Here is a 12,586-nt window from a genome sequence, read left to right on the forward strand (position 1 = left end):
GAATTAGTCACATTTCAGGAAAACAAAATCTCTTCCTTTGGTAGATTAGTTTTATTTTTATTTCTATTTTATATTTTTATTTGGTTTGAGTACCCTGGCACCCAAGCCAGATTATCTTTAATGTTTTAACCATCTTATTAACATGCTTTCCATCAGCTAATATAGCTGAAAAAGGTAATATGCCCAGCATTAATCCTTTCCTGCTTTTTTAAAGCCAAAGAAACAAATCCTTAAAAATGATGTGGGATTTTCCGGTTTGGCTACAACCAGTTTCTTGCCATTTGCCTCTTTAAAAAAAATTTCCATCTGACATGCCAGCAGTGCTGTCTTGTTTTTGTTCTCATATATAATTAGAATGTCAGGAAAAATAAAAGCCTGCATCAGTTTAGTGCTGAGACCAGGGCTTTTTCTTCTGGAGGAGCAGAACATCAAGTTCTCATTAGGATTAAAATCATTAATGTATAAATACTCACTTGAAAATCCTTAATGTAAAGTGTTCTCCTAATGCTACAGAAGTATTTCCTTAATCAGGGCACTTCCACTTTTAAATTCAAGGGATTAATTACAGTTTCAGCCAGTCAATGTGGAAAAATTACCCAGCACATGAAACTGTGCTAAGGGAATGTAATGGAGTGAGTAAATAGGATTAATAGGACCTGGACTTGGCCTCAAAAGTTCAAAGGAGTGGATGTAATAAAAAAACCCCAAAATATATTTTTGTTTTAAAGGTATGTTTGTGAGAGAAAAAAAAAACCCTGAAAATTATTGAACACTTCCAGGGGTCCAGGGGTAGCCACAACTTTTCTGAGCAGCCTCTGCCAGGATCTCACCACCTCACAGGGAAGAATTTTATCACAGATTCCTTGTTTGCATTTGGCTTTATTTTTAAGTACCAGGGCCTTCTGAATGAAGGGAAGATGCATTTTATATTTTCCAATTCAGTATTATTTTCATAATTCTCACAAGAGGCTCCAACAATTGAAGCTCATCAGCTGACATTTAATGGCTTATTTGAAATTGTCAACAGATTTGACAAATGTTTTTTAAATCCTGCTTAGTGGCAAAATTCTCTCCCTGCATGAAGGGGAGGGCACAGTAAAACCCCAAATACTTTCCAATTCTGTTTCAAACAAAAACATTGCACCCTTGCCAATGCACAAGCTGAGATTTCTGTAAGAAGGGAGAAAATTGAGAGCTTGAAGCCTCTCCTCTGATATTTCCATCCTTTCTGTTCCTGAGTCGTGAGAGCCCTCTAGGGTTAGTTCAGGCACTTGGTGTTGCACCAATTAGACCTCAGAAATCCCTAAAAGCACACAAACTGTGCCACATCACATGGCTGGGCACCCTCACTTCTGTAAATTTACAGACACTTTACACCCCTCTGCTCCTCAATCCTCAACTTAAAGAGTTTTTGTGTTAAAGCCAACTTCACCGTTCCCTAACAAAGTGGGATTCCTTTTCAATCTTGCTACAGTTACTTTTCCCCCCTATATTTCTAATTTATATTATTGCCATCTTTAATCTGTGCTGCAGCAAAGAGAAATCCCTTTATTTGGTTAACAGAGTTAAAAGTTGGGCAAATCATGAAATTTAAGCACCAATGGGCAGCTGCTTGTAGGAACTGGTGTCTTGCACCTTATCAGGTTTAAGATGATATTCTCATTTTAAGATTCTTAATCTTAACAAGATTAAGACTTGTTCTCTTCTCTTATTTGTCATTATTATTAAATACCAATCATGGCATTGAAAATGTTGAACAAGTGTTGGGCTGAGCTGCAGTTCCCATCAATCACGTTCTTGCAGGACTTTTCCACGTGTGCCACATTTCCAGAGGTAATATTGGTACAATACAGAAAACAGTGATGGATAATTCAAACCCCAACATAACCAGAACAAGCTCTTTTCCGAACATTAGAAGTCTTGTTTTGACTTCACACATAAATCATCAGTGAGGAGACACAATGAAGAAAAATCAAAGCAGCAACAAGCAGCACAGCAAAACTAAGTCCAGCTTTTCTAGTATTGTTTTATATGTATATAGGCAGGTGTTTCTTGCATAAAGTTTCAGGTTAAAAGTCCCAAAAGTGTCAGAATCAGGACCATACAGACCCAAAGAGCGAGTTATAATTCCCTATATTTCAGAGGCAGCAGTTTCACAATAGAGACAAACCATTTCTCCTGTGGTCTCTTACTGTGTCTCAGAGCTTACGCTTCCATCTAACACCCATTTTTTAAATTTTCTCTTGCCAAATTCCTTTCTAAATGTCACATATTGTGACACATATGTAAGCCAGGTGTGGAGAAAAGGAAGCCAATTCGAGTGGGTGATGCTGTTACTCACAGCTTAATGCCCAACTTCAAAATACACAAAAGTCCTGGTATTGAGAAATTCAGAAGTCTGACACTGCATTTTTTCAAAGTCAGATGTTAACAGCTGTAGCCATGAATTTATTTTTTTTTATAGGCAGGAAAAACAAAACTACTTACAGGCCAGTTTGTGGCAGAAAGGCTCAGAAAGCCAAAGGCAAAGAGAAGGAATACAAAATGTGCTCTTCACATCAAAAACACTTTAGAAGAAACTTAAATTACTGCCTGATTTTGCTGACAGGGTGACTTAGAGACTCATGGAATCATTTAGGTTGGAAAAGATCTCTAAAATCAGATTCCAACCATTAACCCAGCACTGCCAAGGCCACCACTGACAATGTCCCCAAGTGCCACATCCATACGGCTTTTAAATCCCTCCAGGGATGGGGACTCCACCACTGCCCTGGGCAGCTGTGCCTGGGCTGGACAACCCTTTTGGTGAATAAGTTTTTCCCAATATACAACCTAAAGCTCCTTTGGCACAAGTTGAAGCTGTTTCCTCTTCTCAGGTTACTTGGGAAGAGAGACCAAGCCCCACCTGGCTACAGCCTTCTCTCAAGTGGTTGTGCAGAGCCACAAGGTCCCCCCTGAGCCTCCTTTTCTTCAGGCTGAGCCCCTTCCCAGCTCCCTCAGCTGCTCCAGACCCTTCCCCAGCTCTGTTCCCTTCCCTAGACTCTCTCCAGCTCCTCAATGTCTTGTCCTGAGGGGCTCCAAGCTGACCCCAAGATTTGAGGTACCTCTGCAATGCCCAGCACAGGAAACAGTCACTTGTGGGAGCCCCGGCCTTATTCTGGGTTCTCATGTGGTGGTGAAATTCCTCCTCCAACCCGTGCTTCCAAAGAAAAACTGCGCAGGCTTTAGCTGTTCGGTCTCAAGGCAGTTTATTGTTGGTTATCTAAAAGATTGTCTTCTCGGGCTATGGCTGTTTGATCAGTGGCCTGGGAAGAGGAACACACACACCCTGACATCCTCTCTGTCTGTGTCTTCTTCTCTCCCCCCACCCAGGGCTGCTGCTATCTTTTATATGATATATTATGTATTACATGTTTATAGTTTTCCCCCAATACCTACTACCTATATTACAAAGTGCTTTTCTACTCTAAACCAATCTGTGAGTGCCAACATCACCAAGAACATGGAGGCAAGGAAAAGGAAGGAGGAAGAACAGGATCAGCCCACTTTCCTCCATCTTAGAACTTCTGACTCCCACGTACAAAGTAAAACCCCCCCTGTACATGTGCTAAAACCCCCCTGTACAATACTAAAAAAATTTCCCCTCTACTTTGCAATTACTTTTACTATACTATTTAACCTTTTGTGACTGCTTGTTCCACCTCCAAAGTTGGTAATTCATTCCATGGCTCAAACTCAAAATCACAGCTATTTTTTCAGCTGCCTGCCGGGGTCTAAAATGCTTCTGACCAAGGCCTGGAACCTCTAAAAATGTCTGAGAGACATTTTGAGTTCCCACAGTCACTGCCCTGGTTCTGTTGAGACAAAACTTGCACCAGTAAAAAAATGCACAAAACGTCCATATTTGTGGATATTTTAATGGTATTTTAACTTAGTCACTAAGTTTTAGAATTTCTAAACCCTTAATACCATCCAGCAGGTAAAACACAGGAGCCAGAGCTCAGCAGTAACAAAACATCTTGAGTCACAACCTGAGTATATTTCCTCACTCATATTTCCAAAGCTCCTTTATCCCTTCCCCTCACTCCACGTGTGTAGTGAAGAGATATTGATGATTTTCTCAAAGTTTGTAGCTGATGCACTAAAAAAAATGAGAGAAGGGTGGAGAGCTTGACTGCAAATTCCCACTGCTGTGTTCTCTGTGGTGCTACTTGCAGCCACATGCTGGAAAAAATCTTTTTGACCTGTTCTCCTCACCAATATCCCTTCAGCCCCTGGCAGGAGGGGATGCTGAGCTGCAGCACATCCTGGATGGAGCAGCTCCTTCCAGCTGAGCCAGAAGAGGGAGACCAAGGATGCTCAAAGCCAGATGCCAGCTCCTTTCAGTGCTCACTCTTCCTTTCAGGAAAATCAGACTGCAATGTCTGCACCTGTGGGAACAACAATTGATGTAATTTATAATTTACAAACCAGAGTGTTGGAGCTGTGCAACCACACTGTAAAAGGTCCTGACAGGGCTAACAGCATTTTGAAATCCTTGAGATAAAACACACATACAACCTGCTAGAAATACAGCAACTTGTTAGCAAAACAGCCTTAATAAATATTTATTTTTAAAGCTGGGAAACTTATGTGCTAGCACAAGAAACCCGTTTGGTGCATTTGTGGACAAGATCACACCCACAGCTGCCTGCTTTCCTAGAAAATAGGCCACAGCAAGCCAGGATATTCCTGTAATTTCTATGGTCTGAATATTTGGGATTTTCTGGGTCCAGAAGAGGTTGGCAAGAGAACCACTTGACCAGTTCTCTTGATTTGAATATGCTTTCATGAGCATTCTCATTCTTTTGCTCATTGTATGATCATCTTTTTATTTACACAGTTGTTTGGGGGAATCTTAGAAGCCACAGAAAGGGATCAAAGCCCGTCTGTAGTGATTGGTAGAGAAACACAAAAAGAAATCCCCTGCTGCTTAAATCCTGCAGTCTAAGCAGATTTGTATACAGGACAGATGAATAAGTGGGTGCTGGGAAGGGCTGAAAGGGACAGCAAAAAAAAAAAAAAATCTAGTGAATTCTGTAATAAGGGAACCTTTTAGGATATTGTCCTACATTCAACTGATCTAAGAACATTTAGGATTATTTGTGGGAGTATCTGGAGGTAGCTTGTGGGAAAGCACTTGTATAATTTCCCAGCCCCTTACACAGGATCCCATAAATGAACAATGTTTTTAAAGAAATCATCTCCAAAGAATATGCAGCATCTCATTCCCTTGTCATTATATGAAAAAAAAAAGTAGTGTTCACAGAGGAATGAAAATTAAAAAAAAAAACAACTCATCAATTTCCCCATAACTCTGCTCCAAACTTCAGCCAAAATTTACCAGACCATTTCTACCAACCAAAAATTGCTTCAAGTTTTAAGACAACACCGGCAAATGTTTTATAACCTCTTTGAGAGATAAATTTGCAAGAAACAACATTGCAAAATGTCAAAATAAATGTTTTACATCAATTTTAAACATCAATTTCTTTCACCCTATTCAATTACACTCCTTGCAAATGCTTGAATTTTGCATTCAATTCTTAACCAAATTTCACTAACAGCTATAAAAACACACCCTGTGGCTTAATGAATTTCGGATCTGGTCAGTTCCAAACTGTTTTTCTAGCTAATCAAAAAAGGTAACTTAATAAATTCATTTAGCCATGAACATAGCAAAGAGAACTGCTCTAGCTCCTTCCCGATTGAACTTGGAAGAGACTTCAAAAAGATCAAGTTACTCCTGCTTTCCTCATTTTCCAGCCTGTCAGTGCAACAATTTGGGGGTTTAGGGGAACAGTTCTGGATGTGGTCACCAGGACCCAAGGAAAGGAGAGGAATTTTCTCCTGGGCAGAGAGAAGCTGCACCGTGCAGGTGACCCCTGCAAACAGCAGCCTTCCAACAGAAGAAAAGCCCAAGGCAACATCAAATTCTCTTTGTAATGGGAACAACACGGCTGAACATTAACAAAATCTGCTCAGGTAGCATGCAGAAAATCATTCTTTGGGTCACCAGCTCAGAGGCAGGAGCATCCCAACGTCAGGTCCAAGGCATTGATGCAAACACCACAAAAACTGCACCTGATGTGAGTGGAAAGAGCAAAGGGGAAGAGAATCAGCAGCTCCTTTAGATGCTGAAGCCTGGTGGTCAGGTGCAGCCAAAACTCCCAAATCCCACTTTTTTCCCCACCTACATGACTCCATTGTAATTTATATTCCTGCAGTACCTCATTTTCCATCTGCCAGTGAGCACAAACACAATCATCCAACTGCTCCACAAAACTTCAGTGACATCCCAAGTTACCTGGGAAGATTTATCTTCTGGAGTTTTCCAAAAGTAATCAAGAGGAAATCTGGGATTAGCCCTTTACACAGAGCCCTTATCTGGCTTTGCCTCACTTTTTTTTTTTATTTGCTTCTTGCAAATAATTCTATTTCCAACACACCTAAGAACCAACAAGCCAGAAGATGAGTTACTGTTTGGCCATTATATTTTCCCAATATCTTGGCAAGGGCACAAGGTCAAACACTTTTTCCAATGAGTATTTATTTATCCAAAATGGAAATACTTCAGGTGAAGATTTTAAGATGTGTTTGCAGGAAGGTCTGAGACTCATAGCTCTTTTCAGAGATTAAAAAGCCATCTTCCAGAGTTGTTCAGAGAAGATATTTGATGCTATATCTTCTGTTTTCCACATGGTCTCTCTCCTCTTCCTTCTCCTCCTGCCTGGTTATCTTCTCAAAGGGGTAGAGGCAAGTCTGGCTTTACCATTCAGCACAATCTGAGCTCACACATGAAAATCTGAATCAGAGATAGTTTATCTAGGATCTCTCTCTTCTTATTTTTTAATTTACTACAGATCAGTTGCCTAAATGCCTTGAAATCTGGGCCTAAAGCTGCAAGGATTAGAACACTGATAACTAAAATGTCATCTAAGAGCTGAGTCACATTCCTAAATGTCTTTGAGACATTTATCATGAATTATATGGCACAACATTAATTTCTTTTCAGTCTTTTTACTGCAACATTAAATAAGGCAAATGATGGAAAAAAATATCAAGCGGTTGCACAGCCTAATAAGGCAAGGAACCATCTCAGCAAACAGAGAAAAACACAACTGAGCACTAATGAAAGAAATTACACCAAAAAGGGGCAGACTGCATTACACACATCTCAGGAAGCGATTTAACAGCTGAGTAGCCAGAACTGAATTATTGAGACTTGATCCCAGGAGGAATGAAATATTGTACTGTGCTGACACCTGCTGCACAAATCCATTCACTCAGGAAACCACCATGCATTCCAAATGCATCTTTCCAGCCCAGAGAAGTTACCCTGAGGCCTTTCAGAATCATCTGATGTTTGCAAAGCACTTGGAGACAAACAGAGAGCCTGGGAGCAACACCTTCCTGAGCAATTCAGCAAAGTGAATTTTCATGTGTTTACAAGACTCACCCTGACACATCAAAGATGTGATTAGAGGCTTGGGAGGAGGCTTTTTCCCTAAGGACACAAGTGGAAGTGCTTGTGTGAGGAATATACCTTCGAACTAATTCCTTTTGCTTAGTATTATTTAATTTTGAAGCTTTGAATGTCAAAGGTTTGTGGAGCACAGAGTCATAGAACCACAAAATCTTTAAGCATGGAAAAGATCTTCAGGAATAGCAAGTCCAACTCTTAACCCAGCTCTGCCAAGGATACTAAATCACATCCCCAAGTGCCACACTCACACAGCTTTTAAATCCTTCCAGAAATGGTAATTCCACCACTGCCCCAGCAGTCAGCCCTTTCCATTAAGAACTTTTCCCTAATATCCAACCTAAACCTGCCCTGGCACAACTTGAAGCTCTTACCTCAGGACAAATGAGCAACATGCATCTGGATCCAGCAGTTCTAGTTTCAGAAACTAATAAAAGTTCTTGAGTCTTGTTTAGCCCAGGTCATTCCTGGTGAGCAGTTTAACTCCTTCTGGTTAAATCCAAAAATGTTTCTTACCTCATTGTGCTCCATCAGGCACCCAGGAATTTGCAGCAGGTTAAGAAGCAGCCATCTCCATAAACACAGCCACCTGCAGTTCTCTCTTTTTGCACCTTTGATCCCTTCATAAAGCACTCTCCTTTATTTAAAAAAAGAAACCGCAAATGTCACGAACCCCATGTTTCCTTACTCATACTTTAGAGACTCTTCTGCTCAGGGACCATAAAGTTTTACATAGGTGAAAGAGTGACCCACCAACAAGCCTGTGATGTGAAAAGACCCATTTCCAAGTAGAGGTTGCATCTTCCTATTACATCAATTAAAATTTAAAAAATTAACTATGGCATTTTCTAACCTACTTTAGACCAGCTGTAAAATGTACACCTGGCCACTCAGTCTGGGAAGAACAGATTCACCCAGATGTGATTCTTTCCTCTGCTATAGGAAAAGGATGTGCTGTAGGCAGATTAGCCTCATGGCCTTGAGTTTTAATGAAGGATGTCCTTATTCTACATTCCTTTCTTTCAACCCCCCCCATATTTCACTTTTTTTTTTTCAGTTTAAGGTTCTGTGCAGGAGAGGTATACTGCTAACGAGACAGTTCCCTGTAATTACCTATGCAGACCTGCTGACCTGAAAGACACATTACACCAAGCAAACAATTCCCAACAGCAAGCAGTGGGCTTGTTTGCTTCCCTTGGTGCTTGTTAGGTTTAATCCTTTTTGGGTTAATTTTTCAGCTAAGTGATTTATAGCATCATTTTCAAAACAGAATCTCCTTATTTCCATTTTCCCAATACCCCACACCTCAGAGCCCTTTTGGTTTGTATTTAATATTGGGTTTAGATAACTGACTGTTAAGACTATCACGTGCCTCATTTGATACAGAATTGAAGGCACCCAAAATACTAAAGAACCTCACTCAGTTACCTCTTGCTTTCTCTGCCTATGCCCAAACAGTTACACACATTTAACTCACAATCACTAAGCTTCCCTTTAGAACCCTTCAGCAAATTTTTTCACCCTAATCCCTTAGAAATTTCTATTTATTACCTGAGGCAACTCAGCTCAGCAGTCCCTGGAAGCAGCACGTGGGGAGCTGACAAAAGAGGCTTTAAACCACCAGTCAAGCACCTTTAAATGAGGTAGCTCAGCTGTCAGCCCCATCAGACTGGATAAAGGAAGGCAAAACACCTGGGGGTGAGTCCCTGATGATCCTTGTGCCCTGTTGACTCTTTTACAGCTGTTTCCATTACCTGGAAATGCTGTAAATAGTTACAGGTGACAAAACCTGTGGGCTTTTATCTGGACTTTGGTGTCAATCCAGGTCAGATGTGAAACTTGTGGTGCTTTCAGGTAATCTTTCTGAATTATTTTGTTATCTCTTCTAGAGAGCTACAGCTCTCCTGATTTCATGTCTTGGCTATTACAAAGTGTGAAGGTTGTAGATTGTCACATCTGCAGAATTTTCCCCTCGCACACTTTGCTGGACTTGGGGAAGTTCATCTGAGTATGTGACTTTGTGTTTGTGCCTTTTCCCCTTTACTGTTATATGAAATGAGCTGTTTGTCTCCCTCACATGCTGAGCAATCCCCTGGTGGTGTTCTCTCCTTCTTGACTTGCCTGCTGTTTATTGGCATGTGGTTAGTCTGGGAAAGAAGAGAATCTTTTCATTTTGTACTTTTTACAGCTCAGCACAGTGGGACTATGCCCCGAGCCAGAGACTGCAAAGCTGTAAAATAATCCAAACCAACAGCATGGATATGGCAGCATTTCACCCCAGTTTTCACGCAAATTGTCAAAGGTATTTAATGTCCAACACTCTCCAAGTTTGGGCAGTGTCATAAGATTTGAGACTTGTGGGTTTTCCGAGGAGGATTAGAGGAGTACATCTCCCCTCTCCATCCCAGCAGGGAAAATGCCCACTCCTGTCCCTCACTGTGCACTGCCACTTGCCAGGCTGCTGTGTGTCCCCAACCTCACTCTTCTTCTCTTCCCTGTCCAGAGAGAAGCCAGTTGTACAATAAGGTTCTCATTAAGTGTAGCCTCCCATGACTCCTGGATAGTTAAAGGAGATATGCACAGCTTTAAAACTGCTTGTGGTCCTGACTCCAGTTTTTTTAGGCAAAAAAATTGAAGGCAACAGGGAGGATGGTGGTTATGGCTCATTTGTACATGGACAGACCCAGAAGAAGGCAAATTCCTGCCTCTTAATCCATCAGTCAGACATAATTTACCTCAGAAATATGAACTAAATCATGATGGGGCTTGGAGCAACCAGGTCCAGTGAAAGGTGCCCCATGGCAGGGGTGGGGACAGGATGGTCTTTAAGGTTCCTTCCAACCCAAACCATTCCATGATTCTGGGAAAAGAGAGGATGCTCCCTATCCCACCTGCTGTGCACATGCATGGAAACACATATTTCTTGTGTTGAATCTTGCACACTGCACAGCAATTAATATCAGGAGAGAGCTCAGTATTCCCATAGAGGCTGGTTGGCATTGTGGAATTGTGAAAGCAAGTAAGAGATGAAATAAATGAAATACACAAACTTGCTCTGGGTCACAGACAGGGTCAAACAAACAGCTCATTAACATCTCAAAGTGACCTTGTCCCTGCCTGGCTTTACCCTCCCTGGTGTTACTGAAAACACGTTTCAGTGTCTTCACCCTGTGCTTTAACACTTGTTTTTGCAATGCAGGGAAAGAAAAGCAATAGATTTTTGAGGGATCTTAAGCTGTTTACTTTTTCTTCCCTCAGATACCGGTAATTGAAGCTGTTCTTGCAGGAAGTGGATTCAAATGTGGACATTTTAGCATTTAAGAACCCTCAGAGGAGTGAATCATTGCTTAGTGAGCAGTTCCCATCCATCTCTGAGTCCAAGGATGAACAATGTGCATTTGTTATGGCCAGTGCTCATGAGATCCTGTCCTTCAGCTCATGCAGGAATGGACTGAGCTCAGTGATAATCCCAGCTAAAGCCTTTCAATAAACACCAGTTAAGAGATTTTCCATATGATATCTGCCGAACGTTTGGCTGGTATCTTTGCCCTGGTGCTCACAACTGCAGCCTTTCCTAGGCTAACAGTGCCTCCCCTTCCACCAGCACAGCTCATGAGTGTCTGCGGTGGCGAAAGCCAAGTCAGAATTCTTGAATAGGGCATACATTTCTGCAATTAATAAATCTTCAGTGAGAGATGTGATAAGCTCTCTGGATTTTTCTCTTTAGATGCCTCGAGATCTGAGCTCAGCAGGGAAACTGGTGACTTCTGGCCTTTGGCCCTTCTAGGGTCACTGGGGAGTAGAGTCAGCACCCCGGTACAAAAACAGAAAGTGAGAACTGGCAGTGCTTTCCTCATTTCCAAGAGCTTCAGAATAGACCTCTAGGGGAAAGGACACTTAATCAGGTCCTAAATGTGTGTGGAGCCACACTCCAGTACATGGTGAGCATCCAAGACTGGTGTGGAAAGAGCTGCAATGGTTCAGTCAGGGGGAATGATGGGCTGTGATACCTGCAGAGCTGCAGATCCCCAACAGCAGGAGGGTGTGGAGCTGCTGGAGTGAGTCCAGAGGAGGCCATGGAGATGCTCCAAGGGCTGGAGCCCCTCTGCTCTACAGCCAGGCTGGGGGTGTTCACCTGGAGAAGGCTCCAAAGACACCTCACAGTCTCTTCCAGGGCTTAAAGGGGCTCCAGAAGAGCTGGAGAGGGACTTGGGACAAGAGATATGAAAAAGGGAATGGCTTCAGACTTGCAGATGGCAGGGTTAGATGGGATATAGGGAAGGAATTTTTCTCCATGAAGATGGTGAGGCCCTGGCACAGGGTGCCCAGAGAAGCTGTGGCTGCCCCTGGCCTGGAGGTGTCCAAGGCCAGGTTGGACATTGGGGCTTGGAGCAACCTGGGACAGTGGAAGATGTCCCTGCCCATGGCAGGGGTGGAATTGGATGATCTTTGAGGTCCCTTCCAACCCAAACATTTCTGGGATTCTGTGATTTTGCCAGTCCTGTGTAAGATCATTACACACTTGGAGTAGAGTCGCTCAGGTCCACAACTGCTAAGATTTCGATAAAAACAGATGGTTAAATGGAACAGAGATAAATCTCATCAAAACCCTCCATTTGGTTATGTTCCCATGTGTCCATGAAACATTTTATCAGTGCTCAATCCTTCTATGTTGGAATAAAAAAAATTCCAGAATAATCAAAACTCAAATCACTGGGCTTGGATCCACAACTACAAATCTTCCACCCTATCATTTTGTTTGTTTTCAATGGTATATTCCATTAAGCAGTGTCTGTGATTAAAAATTATTGCTTATCTTCATGCCTCATTTCATATTTCCTATATCCCATTCTTGAAAAACAGCATACATCACCCTAAAAATTTTCACTGAGTTATTCTGGAGAGCAAGGATCATATGTATTTTATTGTCCTTGTGTTGTCTCTCAGGCAGAAAAATATGAGTTATCATAAGGAAGACACAAGGGAGTCCTGAAAACAAAAGCTTTTCAGTAGCTTAAGATATTTGTTGCACTTGAAATAAAATTGTCAGAGATATTTTCTCAG

General features: G+C 41.8%; 2 long non-coding RNA genes across 2 annotated transcripts; one reads left to right on the forward strand and one right to left on the reverse strand.

Annotated features, from left to right (window-relative positions):
* Window positions 1–3,897: 3,897 nt before the first annotated feature.
* LOC146767493 (uncharacterized) lies at window positions 3,898–9,228 on the reverse strand. The gene is made up of 3 exons (XR_014954598.1): window positions 9,074–9,228; window positions 8,039–8,159; window positions 3,898–4,430 (listed from the first exon to the last, which is right to left on the reverse strand). It is a non-coding gene; the product is annotated as an uncharacterized LOC146767493 (long non-coding RNA).
* LOC146767494 (uncharacterized) lies at window positions 8,849–11,660 on the forward strand. The gene is made up of 3 exons (XR_014954599.1): window positions 8,849–9,376; window positions 9,711–9,824; window positions 10,781–11,660. It is a non-coding gene; the product is annotated as an uncharacterized LOC146767494 (long non-coding RNA).
* The last annotated feature ends 926 nt before the right edge of the window (window positions 11,661–12,586 follow it).

Source organism: Lonchura striata, chromosome 4 (assembly GCF_050655825.1).
Source record: "Lonchura striata isolate lonStrDom1 chromosome 4, ASM5065582v1, whole genome shotgun sequence".
Classification (NCBI taxonomy): Eukaryota; Metazoa; Chordata; class Aves; order Passeriformes; family Estrildidae; genus Lonchura; species Lonchura striata.